The sequence below is a fragment of the Rhinolophus sinicus genome, chromosome 2, assembly GCF_057876585.1.
Source record: "Rhinolophus sinicus isolate RSI-liver-muscle chromosome 2, RSI-T2T, whole genome shotgun sequence".
NCBI lineage: Eukaryota > Metazoa > Chordata > Mammalia > Chiroptera > Rhinolophidae > Rhinolophus > Rhinolophus sinicus.
In genome coordinates, this window is record NC_142502.1 from 185,219,375 (window position 1) to 185,239,142 (window position 19,768).

At 36.9% G+C, this 19,768-nt stretch overlaps 1 protein-coding gene across 2 annotated transcripts in view; it reads right to left on the reverse strand.

The window, feature by feature from the left end:
• Positions 1-19,768, reverse strand: part of TAF1B (TATA-box binding protein associated factor, RNA polymerase I subunit B) — a 69,332-nt gene that overhangs the window by 24,745 nt on the left and 24,819 nt on the right. The gene's annotated exons all lie outside the window — the stretch shown is intronic.

Here is a 19,768-nt window from a genome sequence, read left to right on the forward strand (position 1 = left end):
TTGTCATAACTGCTCTGACACAGGCACCCTCTCATTAATCTTCAAATTCACAGCCAACAAATTTAGCTCGCTGTTATATTCAAGTGCTTCTATGTGGGAGATAACACCAGGGTTTAAATCTAATAGTTAAAAATCCACAATTCATATTAAATTTTCTTATAGAATTCAAGAAAATCTATGAGCTAATACTATCAAATTCTGCTTACTTTAAGGTTTACCCCTGTAGTTTATTGGGTATGCTACTTACATTTTTACAATTTATAAACATTTGTGATATTAATACTACATATACTTTTCCCCCATTTAATAAAAACATTAAATTTAGAGTCTATTTTATGTGAGATACTTTGGGAAATATAAAGATGAATGAAACAATCCCGTCAAGGACTTTATAATCTAAAGGGGAGACAGGTGTGTAAAAATGACCTTAGTACAAGATAGGAAGTTATAAAGTATTACAGTAAAATTGAAGAAAAAAAAAGCTATGGGATTTCAGAAAAACTAACATTTCTAATATGGTAGGACCCTGTTCAAACTGGGCCTGAATACAAACATTTTGGAAACCTCTTTGGCAGTATTTATAAAATTTGAGCATGTGCACGTTGTGACAAAGCGATTCTACTCCGAGCTACACATACCCAGGAGAAACGTGCGGGCATGTCCATGAAAGACACGTACTAGAACGTTCATAACAACACTACTTATAAAAGCCCCAAACTGGAAACTACCCAAATGCCGTCAATGATAGAATAGACAAGTACATTTTGATACAGTCTCACAATGGAATACATACAGCAAAGAAATGAACGCTCTACATGCAACAATACGAACAAATCTCCAAAACACAATGTTAAAAGAAAGAAGCCAGATGCAAAAGAGAATGATTCCATGTACATAAAGTACAAAACTCAGCAACTCAGCACCAAGCTTCGGAATGGTTAGAAGGCAGGAGTGATTCCTCTTGGAGTAGGGGAGGCAATGACTGGAAGTAAGAGAAAGGGTAGAGCTTCTGGGGTACAAGTTATGTGGATTCTAGACAGGGCGGGGGGGCAGTGGCGGGGGGACCTTCTCAGCCCATGAAAACTCATCAAGCTATGGACATCTGTGATATATTCACTTTTCTGTATGTCTAGTTTACCTCAAAAAGTTTTTAAAAAGTTAAAGATAGAATATAGAAACAGAAAGAATGACAGTTATGTAAACCATTTTGTGTAACAGACCACTTCACATATCCCCTTTGTAAGAGAAATAATCTAACTGGTGAATTCAGAGTTAGAAAGACATTTAGATGTATATGGTCCAACTTTACAAGATCCCTAGCAGGCAGATGTCTGGCCCTTATCGTAAATCCCAGTGGTGGGGACTCAATACCTTCTCTGAAGGTATTCTAGTCCATTTTTAATGGGTCTAATCATTAAAAAGTTCTTCCGTATTTTAAGTGAAAATCTGCTTCCCAATTTGAGTTTATAGTCAATTAAACCCTCAAGTTGTTTAAAAAATATTGCTGTTAAGTCGTATCTTGAACATCTTCTAAATGTGTGAATGTGCTTGGGAGCCAATTGAAGGAATGAATATTTCTGTTAAATTTTACTTTGTTAAATTCAGCTTATGTATAATTTTAAGCATAAGGGAATACTTTATAATGGTACAGGGGTATGGTTATTAGAAAATTATACTATTAATTTCTAGATTTTATAATTATGCTTGATTTGACTTTGCCTGAAGCTACAATCTTTGCATAATATTTATTTTGATACAACTATTTCAGCATCTAAACTCTGAGTTTTATTAGGGGGAAAAAAGCCTTCAGTTTATGTTATATTATTAATATATGATTATCCGTAGCTGAAGAATACAAAGTAAATTTCTATCAATCCAAAGTAGCAATGTAGCCTTTTAGGTCTTTTTTTAATGTTGATATACAATAATTCTACTTGTAGAATGAAATACTATTAATTGTATTTTATTTTGTGAATTTAAAAGAGAAAAAAGGAAAACAAATACTCAGTGATCTTTGGGAGACAGAGATCTTCTTTTTTTCTTTACAAAATTCATTCACTTAGACCTCTGCTTCATTTTGCACAGAATTTGAAGCATCTTTTCAATTTAAGACAATTTTAAGATTACTGACAAGATTTATGGCAACTCTAATCCTTTTCAATAATGCAGGTAGGGGATACAATTAAGTGCTTTTATCTGTAAACAAAACAAACACTACATAGAGCAGTGACTGTTCCCCTTAGAAAAATAATCATTTCAAAAACCAATTTAATAGATGATAAGTTCATGACAGGTAATTGTAAGGCCATTAATGAATAGGAATCTAGTAGGCTAACGAGATTTAGTATATTTTTTAAATGTCTATACTAAAAGCTGGTACAGTATCAGCTTTAGTGTCATAGATAAATAGGCCACCATTCTTTCACATATGAACTGAGGATGAAATAATTACTCTGTGAATCTACATATTTATATTATAGTTTACAATTGATTTTAGAGTCTCCCAGTTTCAATTCAGGTTAGTAGCTCTGACTTTAAAAATAAATTTCATTTATTTTTAAATAGACTTTTTCTTTTTGAATGACACTGAAAACACTTTTTAAAAGCTGGGTAGGTTTTTAATAATCATTCTACTTATTAAATTGTAGAATGATTGTTATGCATGTAGTTGTTTCTAGTTTTCATATGTATATAAATAAGACCATGATGAACATCATGACGCACTGTTCAGCAACATTTAATCTAATACATGATTATAAACTAATACATGATCATTATAAAAATTTATGAAACAGAAAATCTATAATAAAGACAACAAAAATTGCTCACGGGACGGACGGGTGGCTCGGTTGGTTAGAGCGCGAGCTCTGAACAACAGGGTTGCCGGTTTGATTCCCACATGGGCCAGTGAGCTGTGCCCTCCGCAACTAGAATAAAGACAACGAGCTGCCGCTGAGCTGCTGCTGAGCTCCTGGGCAGCTGGATGGCTCAGTTGGTTGGAGCACATGCTCTCAACCACAAGGTTGCCAGTTCGACTCCTGCAAGGGATGGTGGGCTGCGCCCCCTGTTCCCCAATAAAGTCCTGTCCCTTCCCCAATAAAATCTTTAAAAAAAATTGCTCACAACTTAGAGAAAGCTACTTTAGGGTCTCGGTGGACTTTCCTCTCAGCCATTAGGGGCACATCCACATTTATAACATTGGGATTTAAATCCAACAGCCTCTTTGACACCACTACTTGGATATCTCTCCCCTATGTCAAACTTACATATTCCAAATTGAATTCTTCATCTTCCACACCCCCAAGTCGTATCCTTCCATCGGTGTTCCTTACCCAGTCACAGAAAACAAGCGCTTGGCAATCATCCCTGAAAGCTCCCTTGTCTCACACTCCACATCCATTCAATTCCACACACAGCTGAGTCCACCTCAAAGCGGGGTCATGACTGCTGCTGCTTCTCATCACTTCCGCTGCGACTACCCCACTCTAACCCACCACACCCAGGCCTCCTAACCGCTACCCCCATATCTGCTTTTGCCTCTTCGCAACCATTATCAAGAGTGATATTTTAAAGTACAAATCTGATATGTCACTCTCCTACTAAAATCTCTTTAATAGTTTACATTGCTCTTAGGCTAAGCTCCTGTCTACATGAGAACTTTTGTAAAAGTTGAAAATTAGGTATATATAGTTTTGTTTCCTGCATTTCCACCTAACATTTTGTGAGCATTTTCTGTCATGAGATAGCCTTTGAAAACATCATTTTGAGTGACTGGAAAATATTCTCCTTTATGAACCCTTTATTATTGGATAGCTGTTAGATATATATTACATGTATCCCTATGACGCAGCTATTAAAAATCATTTCAATAGCTATTCCATAACTTAGGAAAATACTCACAGTACAATACTGAAAATATTTTGCATTTAGTTGTTTCTAAATATTTTAAAAATTTGTTTCTAAATATTTTTAAAATTTATATATATTCTTCAATCCTAAGTTTGCAAGTGTGTTTTTATGCACATTATATAAGACAATCAAAAAATACCCAATGTTAATGGCATCCATGAGAAATTGGATTACAGATGATTTTTACTTCCTTCTTTATACATTTCATTATTTTCTACATTCTTTTTAATCATTATGAACATATTATTTTCATAATAAGAAAAAAAAAGCATTCAATAACATATTACAGTGGTTTAAAAATTTAAACAGAATCACCATAGGATCCAGCAATTGCACTTCTGGTTACATGCCCAAAAGAATTGAAAGCAGGGACTCAAACAGATACTTGTACACCCATGTTCACAGCAATAATATTCACAATAGCCCAAAGGTGGAAACAACCCAAATGTCCATGAGTAATGGATAAACAAATGGTCTAGCCACACAGGAGAATATTACTCAGCCTTAAAAAGGAATGAAGTTCTGACACATGTTACAAACATGGATAAACTTTAAAGACATTAATCTACATGAAATACGCCAGATACAAAAGGACAAATACTGTCGACTCCACTTGTCTGAGGCACTAGCACAAACTCACAGTGACAGAAGGTCACTGTGGACCTCAGGAGCTGGGAGACAGGGCAACACGGAGTCAGTGTTGAACGGGTACGGAGTGTCAGTTTGGGAAGATGAAAAAGGTCTGGAGATGGATGATGGTGATGGCTGTACAATGTGAATGCACTTAATTACACTGAACTGTACACATAAAAATGGTTTAAATGGGAAATTTTATGGTTTGTATATTTTACCATGATTTTAAGAAAGCATAAAGAAGGAATCTAAACAACATTTAACGGGGAAAAAACCAACATATTAGAGACATCACAATTAAATGTAATAATAAAACTGAAGATTTAAAAAAGTCAACATACATAAAATCTACAAGCATTCAAAATCTATACCACTTGCTAATATCCACTTTTACCTTATGTAAAATATCCTAGCACTAGAAACATACATTTGGGGGTGTGTGTGAAATGATTAAACTGTAACTATTAAATATGTAATACCAAGATACTGAGCAAAAAGAAAATATAATACCTGCCGAATCCCCCGCTCAGGGCCTTTCTGTCCAGAGAGAATACTTGATTACCACGTAACGGTTCTAGCACAAGACTGAAAGAGATCTTCTTAGTAACTCAAATGAGGTACGAGTGATAACTGGACGTTACCACCACCTGCCATTTCTGTCCAGGAGTGTCATCAAAAGGATCAGAATGCTACCTTCTGCCTCCATCATCACTTGGCCCAACTGTCACTACACAGCTTGGCTATGGACTAACCTTCCTATGCATCTGTTCCCATTCCAACTGTACCACCAGCTCAGCAAAGGCTAACCTTTGGCAGAAGGCGGAGAGCACTGTCACATACATTGTTTTAGAGAATAAGACCCCAGTGAAACATTTTTGCTTCTGTCTCATTGTCCTTGCCCGGGGGGTTGGGCTCTAATTTTGACAAGATTCTAAAACATGGATGACTATCACATAATAATTCCAGTAAACATTTAATGACTGTGTTAGAACAATCTGATTTCGAATTTTAGAAAACGCATTCACGTACAGAGCATGTCCAAGGGAAGGGTCTCATAGAAGTTGCTAGGTATTCGCACCACATTTTCACTAGGCGTATGGAGTAAGTAGAATAGGAGGTCTACCAGAATCCTGTGCAAACTTGGCATGTTTAGTGAGGCACGACAGCATTTGTTTTATACTGGACTTTGGTTATCTGCTAATCAGTCTAATTCAACCTCAAATATTTTATGGAATAACAAAAGAAAGACAGACAGAGGTAGAGAGATAAGACTTGTCTGTACTGCTAAGCACCATCTCAGAATCATCTGCAAGATGCTTGTTAAAAATGCATTTTCCTAGATCCCACACCAGAATTACTGACTCAATCTCTGATGTTGGGTCTAAGAATCTGTAGTTTAAACAGGCTCTCCAGGATATTCTTATGTAAATGAATGAATGAATGAATGAATGAATGAATGAATACATAAAAGGCAGTGGCTTCCCACCCTCATTTTTCTGGCAGGCTCAAAGAGCCCCCAGATGGTCTTGCTCCACAAGCCTGAAAACAGAAGTGCACCCATAAATTCCAGGATAGTCAGATGTTGTGGGAGGCCAGGAAGAAAAGAAAACATCGCTGGTTTCTATTCATGCTGTCTGGCAGCGTAATTCTGCAAGGGAGGAGTGGGAGTGAGAGAAACTGAGAACACCTGTTATCATTACACTTGCCTTAATTTCCCGCAGGTGGACTTTAAACCTGTCAGATTATTATTGCACAAACAATCCCATGAGCTGCATGGGGCCTACAGAGTACGATTGTGAACGAGTCTAGAATAAAGTCTGAAGACCCACAGGGTGCTGAAACTGGATCCAATAAGGCCTTCATTTGGGGGCGATGGAAAAGACCAACAGCTCCGAAGGAGTCTTTTCTTCCTTCAACCAACAGGGACCTAGTTTCACAGAGGGTGTAAGATTGCTCCAAGGCAAAATGAGTCACTGTGGCAAAGTGCCACTCAGTGGGTTTGGCGGAACCTGCATGACATCTTTCTTTTTACTCATTCAGAGAGAAGATCAGAATGCTGTTGATCAACATTCAAAACACTGGAAATGTGCTTCGGAATGAATTTCCAGTTTCCTCTTTATCCTTTCGTGTTCAGTCTAGTGAGGGATGACGAAATGACTAATTCTCGAGAGTGTTTAGAAACATGGAGCAGGACCACGGCAGAATAATATGTGTTACATATTATCTGTTTAGAAATTGGTCTGTGGGTGGAAACTATATAAAAATCAAGCAAATCAGGCTGAAAAGATTGAAGTACTAGCCCCACTGGCAGAATACATTGTATCTGTGATACAGACAAGTGTGTCTAGGCCCAAGTTCAGTTCAAGCAGTGACTGATTATTTGGTCCTCTGTACGACAGAGAAGGTGTCCCAGAAAGAGACCAGATTTTCAGTTTATTCTACCAAATGAACTAAAAGATTTTTGCTAGAAGTAAATGACGCTTTGAATCAGCACCATACTCCAGAAACTTGAGTCAAAAAATAAAACAGCAGAAGAGGCAGAAGCAGATAAAGGAGGAGGATCTCTTCAAAATATATGTTAAAAAAAATAAAAGGCCATCCACCTGGAATTGGGAATCACAATTCAGAAAAAGGAGATGGTTGGAAATAAAAATTAGTACACCTGTCTCCTTTCCTGAGCTTTGCTCTTAAGGCAGGGTAATGACAGGAGGCCTGATTGGAAAAAGAAAACAAACCACATGAATACTCTCTGTATTCTGTATACCATTCCCCTATGTTTTAAGTGAGCTTTGTTTGTCAGATTTGTTTTTATTGGGACAGAGAGGCCTACTTAAAAACTACAGAACAACTTAATGGAGAGAAATAGTTCACCTAGGATAAAGGTTTAAGGGTCTTTAAAGCTGCTTTTTTCCCCCCTTAGTTTGTTTTTAAGGTGTGCTCAACTTTCTGGAATAACAAAAACAAAACAAAACCAAACACAGAAGAAAAACAGTCCCCGGCAGCCCACACACACAAAACTCCACCAGCATTATCTCCATCGCCATCTCCTAGAACAATTGCACCTTTTGTCATTTCTGGTGGAGGTACGGCTGCTGAAGAAGCCAAGACTTAGTGGGGAAAGCTAAGACATGGAAGGAGGGAAGAAAATGCTTCCTTTGTTAATGAAAAGCCGTTTCCATTTAAAAGTTTCAACATACTATGGAAGAGTGAATGCACTTCTGTGAGCGAAGAGAAAGCACACAATGAAGAAAAGCTGCCTGTCAATTAAATAAACAGTCACCTGAAGACATCCCAACCTTCCCCCTTTTTCTTGAAAAAGGAGGGGACAAGTGGAGGGAATGTAGACTATTACTAGACGTGGTGGAGATGTGTCTAAGAGGTATAGTAAATATGACACACAGAGCTTCTTGAGTGACACAGATTCATTTAATTACAATAGTAAAAAATCACAAGGTTCATATGTTTTGTAAAAGACTACAAAGCTATAATAAATTGTCCTAGCATGCATTAAAAACAGAGTGCTTGGGAAAGCATTTTATTGAATTTCACAAATATTTCAGCGAGTTTATTTTCCTTCATGAAGCAATGCCTTAAGACAGGTAAGGACAAGCTAGAGTTTCTGTTACACAACAGCAGACTCTTGTGATAAACCTGATTATAATAGCCTGTCAGAGGTGAACTTCCTGCTTAGCTATTTAAAACAAGAGCGCAGTGCCTCACCCTTATTCTTATTGTTGTTTTGAAGCAAAGATTCAGCTGAGAAAAAGCTAATGCTATATGCACCTGTTAATCCAAACTTAAAACGAGACTTTCTATTACAAAGGACAATTAATAAGAAATAAAAGTAATGTCAGAAGTAATGACAAAGCACTACACTTACGGAAGAAGGTTAAAATGAATCCCACATGTATTATGATTCACAAAAACAGTTTACCTCTCATTTCAGCCTGCTGGAATTATGTTAATGGTTGTGAATCTACCAGTAGTAACAAAAAATACTTTTTCATGTTCAAAGGCTAGTCAACTGGAAGTCTATGGTAAATACATTGCTTTATGTGAATATAGTCTTGGTTCTGGGGGTGAGACCATTTTAGAAATGCTGTCGACTTGCACAGACAGACAAATCTTATGAATAAATAAAAATGTATGAACTGATGACCAATGAAGATTTGGCAACTGAATAGGAGACAGTAATTTGTTTTGGCCCCAGGATCGGAGGTAGGAAAAACCTACTGGAGTCAGCCTTCTGCTGACTGTTGCACAGCTATGTTCAAATTTCACATGTCTGTTCTACAGAAGATTAAAAGCTGGTATCCAGAAGAGTAAGTAGATAATCCCAAAATAATTTCTATTTGATTTTGGAAGGGTTATGTGATTCTTTTGGCAGCAGAATCACCTGTGCTGTTACTCAGTTTTCTTTAGGCTAGCATACAACCGGCTTCCCATTCTCTTCTCCTGGGAAGTAGAAGTAAGGGGAGACCTGGGCTGAGCACGCTGGGTAGTGGGGAGGGAATCGGCCCAGGATCAAACTAAATCACAGATAATCCACATAAAATCACTGGTTTCGCTTAGCAAATACAGTGTTTCCCCGAAAATAAGACCTAGCTGGACCATCAGCTCTAATGTGTCTTTTGGAGCAAAAATTAATATAAGAATAAGACCCGGTCTTATATAACATAAGACTGGGTATAATATAATATAATATAATATAATATAATATAATATAATATAATACAATACAATACAATACAATACTGGGTCTTATATTAATTTTTGCTCCAAAAAACGCATTAGAGCTGATGGTCCAGCTAGGTGTTATTTTTGGGGAAACACGGTACGAGGTATGATTCTCCTAAAAGAAGTGCCGTCAATGTAACCTCACACAGATATTTTCTGACCGAAGTAATTTGTTACCGTGTTCAGTATATTGGTAAAGACTACAAATGAACTGATAAGATTATTTATCTCACACTGGTTTTCATGAGTGATACCAACACACCCATAATTTGCATTTTTAAATAACCTTGCTTATAAGCAGAAATTATAACCCTTACATATTTACCACTAAAATATTAATAAGAATGCTTTTTTAGTTTTTTCCATCAAATGCCACTACTTAATGGCCTCCTGATATATTATGTAACAAATACACCAAAAGCAGTCTGGAAGTTTCCTACTTAGGTGGAAAATACTCCCCAACAGATCAATTTGAGATCTGAAAATAAAGTATTTAAACTTATTCTTTTTTTCAGCTATTTCAAACCATTTAATCAATAAACACAGACTGAGTCCTTACCACGTATACAGAATTACATTAGGTCTTATGAATAATAAAATAGAAGCATTAAATATGGTCCCTACTCTCAAAGAATAATTGGGGATACAAGACTCATACAAATAAGCCCATGTATTACATATTGCCTTTTACTCCTTTGTTCCAGAAATTCTTTTTAGAGAGCATCCTCTATCTGCCTTTAAAATCTTGAAAAATACAAAAAATATATGTGATATATCTGCAAGCTATGAAGCATATAAATGAATGAATAATGAATTCATAATAAAACGAATACCCATGACTCTACTACCTGACTGAAGAACTGGAACATCACCACACCACTGCAGCCAGCAGCGCACTCTCCATCCCTGTCCCACCCTCTACCTCCCCCTCCAGAAGTAATCAGTATTCTGCATTGTGCTCATCACGAACTCGCATTTTTAAACATAGTTTTATCACGCACATTAATATACCTAAATAAGTATCTTTATTTTAGATTCTTTTGAGCTTAAGAAAAATGGTATCATACTGTATAACTTTCTTAGTCTCACCTTTTACATGCAATAGAATGATTCTTAGATTCATTCACGTGGCTTGTGAATGTAGCTCATTCATTTTTGTAATTGTTAAATATACCATTCATTGTCTGACTAGGTCATACTTTATCCATTTTCCTATAGACAGACATTTAGATGGTTTCTAGTTTCGTTTGCTATGTGTTTACATTACCTAGCTGCCTTCTCTACCTTTTATCCCCAAACACAAAACTCCATCAATAGAGAACTAGTTAAGTAAATTGTGGCCTATCTACATTGCGTAGCTCTTAGAAAAGTAGTAAGTTAATAAGTAAATTGCAATTATGTAAGAAAATATCCCTATTCTTAGAAAATAAATACATAAATATTTAGGGGTAATGTAACTTACCTTCAATGATTTAGAAATGGAATTTCATAGATAGATACACATACATACATACATACATACATATGTACATACATAGAGAGGATAGCACAAATGGGATGAAATGTTAACGATAATTGAATCTGGGTAAAGGATATACAGGTGTTCTTTGTACTTTTTTGTATTTTTTGTATTTTTGCAACTTTTCTGTAACTCTAAAATTTTTCCAAAATAAAAAGTTTACTTAAAAAATTTCTCCAAGATATAAGTGAAAAAGGCAAAGTACAATGGTTATTGTTACCAAAGCATAATCTCGTATTATTTTTAATACTAATACTTTGTACCAACATCTCTATAACAAACTACTCACCTATTTTACCCGTCTCCTTACTCAAGAGTAACTTCAAAATAGTCAGGGCAGCTCAGTGGCTCAGGCGGCTGGAGCGTGCTCCTAACACCGAGGTTACTGGTTTGATTCCCACATGGGCCAGTGAGCTGTGCCCTCTACAGCTAAGACTGTGAACAATGGCTCTCCCTGAAGCTGGGCTGCCATGAATCCATGAATAGCCGAGCTCGGTGTGAGCTGCTGTAGGCTATGCTGGCAGGCAGACAGTGTGTGGCCGGCAGTGGCCGGCAGCTGATGAGAGCTGCCATGAGCTGCTGTGAGTAGCCAACCAACAACCAACGACCGGCGACCGACTGCCTCAGCCGGGGCGGGGGGGGGGGGGGGGGAGGGGCAAGGGGGGGCACAAGGCTCATAACAGCAGCATGGGCCAGGGAGCTGTGCCCTACAACTAGACCGAGAAAACAATGGCTTAAAAACTGGGGGTGTGGGGGAAAAGAAAAGTCAAAGTAAATTATTACTGTGAAAAGTATTTCGTGTAAACAAAAGCTTATAACCACGATCTTCCAATAACATGGTCCAGTTGGGGGGAATTTTTAAAGCAAAGATCAGACTATTGACCATATTCATGAATAGAGATAGTAGTTTTTTAAAAAATCCAAGAATGAATGAGCAATGAGATACGTTTAGGAATTTAAGAAACAACTGTTTAAGTAAGTTACTTAAAAGCATCTGAATATTGACTCAATTTCTAAATGCCTAAAAATTAGCATTTGGAATACTTCTGCTTCTGCCCATGAAGGATTAAATACTATGTGAATTGACTCCCACTGTAAACAGAGAACTAGAAAAAATATGTATAAAATAACAGATCCAGGCACTGGACAACAGGAAGCACAGGACTATCACACTTTAGAGAAGAGAAACAAATGGCCTCAGTTTACTGCCTGGAGGCAGTTTTCAAGCTGCACTACAGGGAGTGAGACTTGCTGAATTGAGGAGACAAATACTGGAACTTCTGGAAGCTGAGGTGGCTATAATTTGCAGGCAGAATACCAGTGAAGATAAAGCTGCAAAGAAAGAGAACTCCAGAGATCTAAAAAGGGGTCCTGTCAAGCCTTTGGCTGAGTACCAATCTGTGCATGTGTGAGAAAAAACCTGAGAGAGGGGAGAAAAATCATTGGATTTTTTTCAATGACTCAAAACAATTCCCAGAGCTCAAACAGGCACCATCCGGAGTGGAGAGACTTCATAATAACAGGGTCATTGGGTAGAGTCTTCTGCAAAGACAAGTCTCAGTGGTCTAAGGAGAGGGTCTAAGGGGCTAAGTTAGTGCCAGCATAAAGGCCCTGGACCAGCCATAAAATAGCTTAAAAACAAGCTTCGAAACAATCAAACTGATCTCCAAGTTATCTAATTATATACCAAAACAAAAATCCAGTATCCGACAACATAAAATTTACAATGTCTGCATACAATAAAAAATTACCAGGCATGCAAAGAAATAGGAAAATATGACACATAACTAAGAGATAAACCTATCAATACAAAGAGACTCAGAAACAACAGAGACAATGGAATTAGTAGATGAGAACCTTCAGCTGTCTACCATGTTTCCCCCAAAATAAGACCTAGCCAGACAATCAGCTCTAATGAATCTTTTGGAGCAAAAATTAATGTAAGACCTGGTCTTATGTTACTATAATATAAGACCAAGTCTTATATATTATCAGACCGGGTCTTATATTAATTTTTGCTCCAAAAGATGCATTAGAGCTGATTGTCTGGCTAGGTCTTATTTTCGGGGAAAGAGGGTATTATAAGTATTGTCAATATACTCAAAGATATAAATGAAAACAAACATAATAACGGAAATGGAAAAAATAAGACTGAAATGGAACTTCTAGAAATGAAAAATTCAAACTCTGAAATGAAAAAATACACTAGATGCGTTTAACAGCAGATTGGACACTCAAGAAGTAAATATCAGTGAATCTGAAGACACGACCATAGAAATTATCCCAAAAAACACACTGAGAAAGAAGACAAAAAGAAATAAAAGAACACGAGTCTTAGTGAGCTGTGGGACAATATCAAGTGGTCTAACATGTAATTGGTATCCCAGAAAAAAGAAATTAAAGGACAGAAAAAAATATTTGACGAAATAATGGATGAAAAATTTCCAAATTTGATGAAAACTATACTCCTATAGACCTAAGGTCAATGAATCCCAAGCAGAAGAAACATAAAGAAAATTATGCCAAGGCATGTCACAATCCAATTAATGAAAAACTATGATAAAGAGAAAAATCTTAAAAAATCGCTACAGACAAAAAAGATACATTACATAGAAAATAGCAAAGATAAGATTGACAGCAGACTGATTTCTCATCAGAAATCAAGCAGGCCTATAAATGACAAGTCCACAGCTAACATCATACTCAACAGTGAAAACTGAAAGCTTTTCCTTTAAGATTAGTCATGAGACAAGGATGCTCATTCTCACCACTTTTATTCAGCAGAGTACTAGAAGTCCTTGTGAGTACAATTAGGTAAAAGAAATACAAGGCATCCAAAACAGAAAGGAAGAAATAAAACTCTATTTGTAGATGACATAAAATTACATATGCAAAACCCTAAAGATTCCACCAAAAAACTGTTAGAAATAATAAATTCAGTAATATTTCAGGATACAAAATCGATATATGAAAATCAGTTGTGTTTCTCTACACTAACACTGCACTATCAGAAAGATAAATTTAAAAAAAATACCATTTACAATTGCATCAAAAAGAATAAAATACTTAAGAATAAATTTAACCAAAGAGGTGAAAGCTCTGGACACTGAAAACTATAAGTTACTGAAGAAAGAATTTTAAAAAGACACAAATAAATAGAAAGATAGTCTGTGCTCATGGATTGGAAGAATTAATATCATTAAAATGTCCATACTAGCCAGAGCAATCTAGATTCAATGCAATCCCTATCAAAATACCAATGGTCTTTTTCACAGAAAAAAAAAAAAAAAAAATCCTAAAATTTGTGTGGAGCCACAAAAGACCCCAAAAAGCTAAAGCAATCTTGAGAAAGAAGAACAAAGCTGGAGGCATCAAACTTCCCAATTTCAAACTATATTACAAAGCTTCAATAATCAAAACAGTATAGTATAGGCATAAAAATAGACACATCGGTCAATGGAACAGAATAGAGAGTCCAGAAATAAATGTACACATAGATAGCCAATTAATTTACATCAAAGGAGCCAAGAACATACAATGGTGAAAGGACAGTCTCTTCAATAAATAGTGTTGGGAAAACTGAACAGTCGCATGCAAAAGAATGAAACTGGACCATTATACTATATACAAAAATCAACTCAATATGTATTCAAGACTTAAATTTAAGACTTGAAACCATAAAACTCCTAGAAGAAAACACAGGAGGTAAGCTGCTTGACACTAGTCTTCACAATGATTGTTTTGGATTTGACACCAAAAGCAAAAATAAACAAATGGAATTACATCAAACTAAAAACTTCTGCACTGCAAAGGAAACCATTAACAAAATGAAAAGGCAACCTACAGAATGGGAAAAAATATTTGCAAATCCTACATCTGATAAGGGGTAATGACCAAAATATATAAAGAATTCACATACATTAATAGCAGAAACAAACAACCTGATTAAAAAATGGGCAGAGGAACTGAGCAGACATTTTTCCACAGAAGACATACAGATGGCCAAACGGTACATGACAAGGTACACAACATCACTAATCATCAGGAAAATGCAAATCAAAATCACAATGAGCTATCACCTCACACCTGCTAGAATGGCTATTATAAAAAAGACAAGAGATAGCTGTTGGTGAAGATGTGCAAAAAGGAACCCTGGTGCATTTGTGGTGGGAATGTAACTTGGTGCGGCCACTATGGAAAATGGTATGGAGGTTCTCAAAAAATTAAAAATCAAACTACCATATGATCCAGCAATCCCACTTCTGGGTACACATCCAAAGGAAACGAAAACAGGATCTCAAAGATGTATCTGCATTTCATGTTCACTGCAGCATTTTTCACAATAGCCAAAACATGGAAACAATCTAAGTATCTGTCAACAGATGAATGAACAGAAGATATGAGAAGAAAGCAAATTCTGCCATTTATGACGATATGGATGGAACGAACATGAGGGCATTATGCTAAGAGAAACAAGACTGACAGAGAAGGACAAATACTGTATGCTATCACTTATATGTGAAATGTAAAACAAAAATGAAACTCATAGAAACAGAGAGTAGAAAAATGGTTGCCGGACGCTGGGGGCGCTGTGCGTGGGGGAAATAGGGAGATGTTGGTAAAAGGGTACAAACTTTCAGCTATCAGATAAATAAGGTCTGAAGAGCTAATGTAAGACATGGTGACTTTAGTTGAAAACACTGTTGCATAACTGAAATTTGCTAAGAGAGTAGAATTTAAATGTTCTAAATAAATAAATATGTGAGGGGATGAAGTGTTAACTCAATGGGGGGAATCCTTTCACAATACATACATATATCAAATCGCTACCACATACACTTTATATATCTTACAATTTTGTGAATTATACCTCAATTATACCTCAAGCGGAAAAAAATAAAATAAAATAATGAAAAAAACAGAAAGAAATCAGGCAGATCTGAAGAAAACGGAACGACATCTCTTAAAGTACTGAAAGAAAAGTACAAATCTAGAATTCTATATACTACTAGTGAAAATGTCTTTTCAAAAATGAAGGCAAAATAAAGACTTTTTTTAGATCAAGAAATGCCAAAAGAATTTATTGCCAGCAGATCTGTACTATAAGAAATGTTAAAAGATGTTTTGTAAACAGGAAGAGTGCCAGAAATAGCAAATACGTGAGTAGTTTTCCTCATTTTAATTTCTTAAAAAGACAGATGACCACTTAAAGCAAAAAGAATCCCAATGCACTGTGGGATTTATAACAAGGTAAAAGTAAAATGTTTGCTACTGAAGGCTGGGAGGAGGAAAGTGGAAGTATATTGTTGCAAGGTTCTTACACTATACATGTACTAGTGTATTATCATTTAAGGTAGGCTGTGGTAAGTTAAAAATGAATATTGTAAATTCTAGAGCAACCTCTTAAAAATAGAAACATAGGGCCGGCCAGGTGGCTCAGGCGGTTAGAGCTCCATGCTCCTAACTCTGAAGGCTGCCGGTTCGATTCCCACATGGGCCAGTGGGCTCTCAACCACAAGGTTGCCAGTTTAATTCTTCGAGTCCCACAAGGGATGGTGGGCTCCACCCCCTGCAACTAAGATTGAACACGGCACCTTGAGCTGAGCTGCTGCTGTGTTCCCGAATGTCTCAGTTGCTTGGAGCGCATCCTCTCAAACATAAGGTTGCCAGTTTGATTCCTCGACTCCTGTAAAGGATGGTGAGCTGCGCCCCATGCAACTAGCAATGGCAACTGGATCTGGAGCTGAGCTGCGCCCTCCACAACTAAGACTGAAAGGACAACAACTTGAAGCTGAATGGCACCCTGCACAACTAAGATTGAAAGGACAACAACTTGACTTGGAAAAAGGTCCTGGAAGTACACACTGTTCCCCAATAAGGTCCTGTTACCCTTCCCCAATAAAAATGTCTTAAGAAAAAAACACCAGAAGTATAATTAACAAATCAATAATGAAGATTAAATGGAATAAAAAAATCTTAATTCAAAAGAAGGCAGAAAAAGAGGAAAAATGGAATAAAGACTAGATGGGACGGATAATAACAAGATGGTAGATTTAAACCCAACCATATTTATGATTATGTCAAATGTAAATGGTCTAAAGACTTTAATTAAAAGGCAGAGATTATCAGATTGGATTAAAATCAAAACTTATCTACAAAATGTGTATTTACCAAATACACATTTTAAATATAAAGGCACAGACAGGTTAAATATAAAAGATTGGAAAAAGATATACTTTGCAAACATTAATAAAAAAGAAAAGTTGGAGTAGCTACATTAATATCAGACAAGGTTGATGTTAGAACAAGAAATATTACCAATATTACAAAACTTGTCTCAAGTTGTAAAAACTTAGGAGGGGCAGAGAACAATTTAGATCTGATGCAATACTAAGAACATAATATTTCAGGCTGAAACCCTGCATCATCACTAGAAACAAATGCGACTGTAATAGTTGCAGGCACTTCTTAACCACACTGCGCAGAGGAAGGCAGTGCAAACTTGAACTAAAAGCTTACGCTAGGAAGTTTACGCTGGGAAATAGGAGCTGCACTGGCTATTACAGTGACAGTCTCGATTCTGCACATAACATGTCACTGCTGCAGTCATTTAAACATCTGGCAACACCTGGATCCATTACTACTCGAAAGGATACAGAGAATATGTTTTTTAAATAATGATTTTTACAGAGTGAAACTTGAGTGTCTATGTGAGTATGCATAAAGTGAAACCAAATTCCTTAACTCAAAAGGTAGTTATACATCCTAAGCATATAAATGAGCCCAGGAAGCACTACCCTCTCCAAGAAGCTGAATTTATGATAACCAAAATTATAAAATATCAGAATGAAACGCAAGAGTCATATCTGTGGACTTCCTGAAAACTACTTTGAGAAAACTAAGAAATGGGCACAATTGAAAACTTTATTTTCCAAAAATGATACATTTTTATCCTCCAAGCAGCTTGATTACACTCTTAATCCCTACCTTAGATGAAAAGTTTTTCCATCCAGAACCCTGGAAGGGAGGCTATTACCATTTGAATATCTGCAATATGCCTGCATTGTGAATATATTATCTCAAATAATCCTCATTAGAACCCTAATGAAGTAGAGCTATATGTATTCCCAAATCACATTTCTCCTTAGGCCAGTTTCCTTATTGGAAAAATAAGAAAAGTGGGCTAAGTGATGTCTAAATTTCCCTCCAGCTTTAATATTCCATGATTTTATAGAAAAGATTCTGGTGTATATTCCTGAGAAGCTTACAATTTGTTAAAGACAGCTAAATAATAATTTTAGGCACCAGAAAAAAATACAAATAACCTCAACCAAGCAAAAATCAATGTAAATTGAATGGTGAATGGCTTTGAGAAATTAGATTAAACCCCAGTCAGTTAGGATGTAAAATAAAGAATATACTCGGAATTGAGAGAAGAGGGAGAAAAGGAGAGAGAAGGAGGGGAGAAAAGAAGGGAGAGAGAGGAAACACAGAATTTCTTTTATTAACCAAGACTAAGCTGGTAATTAATGCAAAAATGGTAACTCGGTTCCATTGGTCCCTCTAGGAAAACTGAACAAATATAAAAACACACACCTGGGACTATTGAGCCAACCGTCTTTTCCTTTCAGCAGAACATTTAAACAAGGCTCAGACGACTAGCCATAAACGATTTTTAGCAGCTAAATTTAGAATTACGAATTAATGTATCATACAGGTTTTTAAATCATTAAAATAACAAAAACAACAACAACAACAGAAAACCTCCTTCTATGTGACAGTTTCGGGGTAGCATCAGCAGAGTCCAAGGAATGCCCAGGAAGTCCACACTTCCTGTCTCATTGAGCATGAGATGCCATTAAAAAAGATGAAAAACCAATCAATCTTGAGTCCAGGCTAGTTCTGAAACTAAGACCTTGTTATTCTCTTCCCAGACATGAACAGGGCTCCTAAGGTGTTAGGTGTACCTTACAGGTCAGTATTTACCTCCCCGATATTATGCCAGTTCCACCATATCTCTGACAAATTAGCTGGGGTCTGGAGTGCTGGCTGGAAAAGCAAGATGTGTCCTCTGTGTGTCTAGTCCTTTAACGAAACGATCGTAATTCTGCCCAAGCTGAGAAATAGGCTAAGTTGCCTTTTTATTATATGAAGGTTCACCCTTCAAGAAGGCTGCTCTAGCTAGCCAGCTGTGCCTCCTGCCAGGACACATGTACTCGCTGCCCCACTGTCACTACTAGCCTGGACCCCCCTCCAGTAGGACCCTCTAGCCATGCTTTCTGGTTCTGGGTGCCATCTCTGCCATACGGCCACCTCTTGGTTTCGATAACCAGTTTGGAGCCGCTTTTTTGCCTCAGTAACCTACTCCCACTTCCTGCCCTCGCTGCTTCCTGCCCCGCTCCCCTCACCCAATCCTCACAGTGTGGTATGGTCCCTATTTTTCATCTCCTTCCAAACTAAGACTGCCTTGGCCACGCTGGACTATGTTCACAGTGAGAATATCAGGCAAATTACCTAATCTCTCTGTGTCTGTTTCCTTGTCTATAAAATGGGGTAATAATAATACTATGTACTTCCTAGGGTTGGTATGAATAATAAATGAGCTTATAAAGTATTTAAAACAGGGCCTGGTACATAATAAGCGCTACCACTACTATTATTTCATTTTTGTTTTTTCCAGATCAGTGGTAGCTGCAGCTCTACATTCCTTCCTTGTGCTGCGAAGGATGGCAAACGCATTTGGAACTCGCCTGATCTCCCCTGGGTGTGAACTAAATGGTGACGATGAGGAAGCAGCCCTGGGCACCCACCTCCACGCTTGCTTTCTACTCTCTAAGTCTAGAGGAACTACTCTGACACAAGTTGTTCTGAGGGTGGAGCCATTTCCGGTTTAAACATCGAATGTTCTCTACAAATCATTCATAGTGACCAATATTCTAATTCAATAAAGTGCTGCTAATATTTACAACC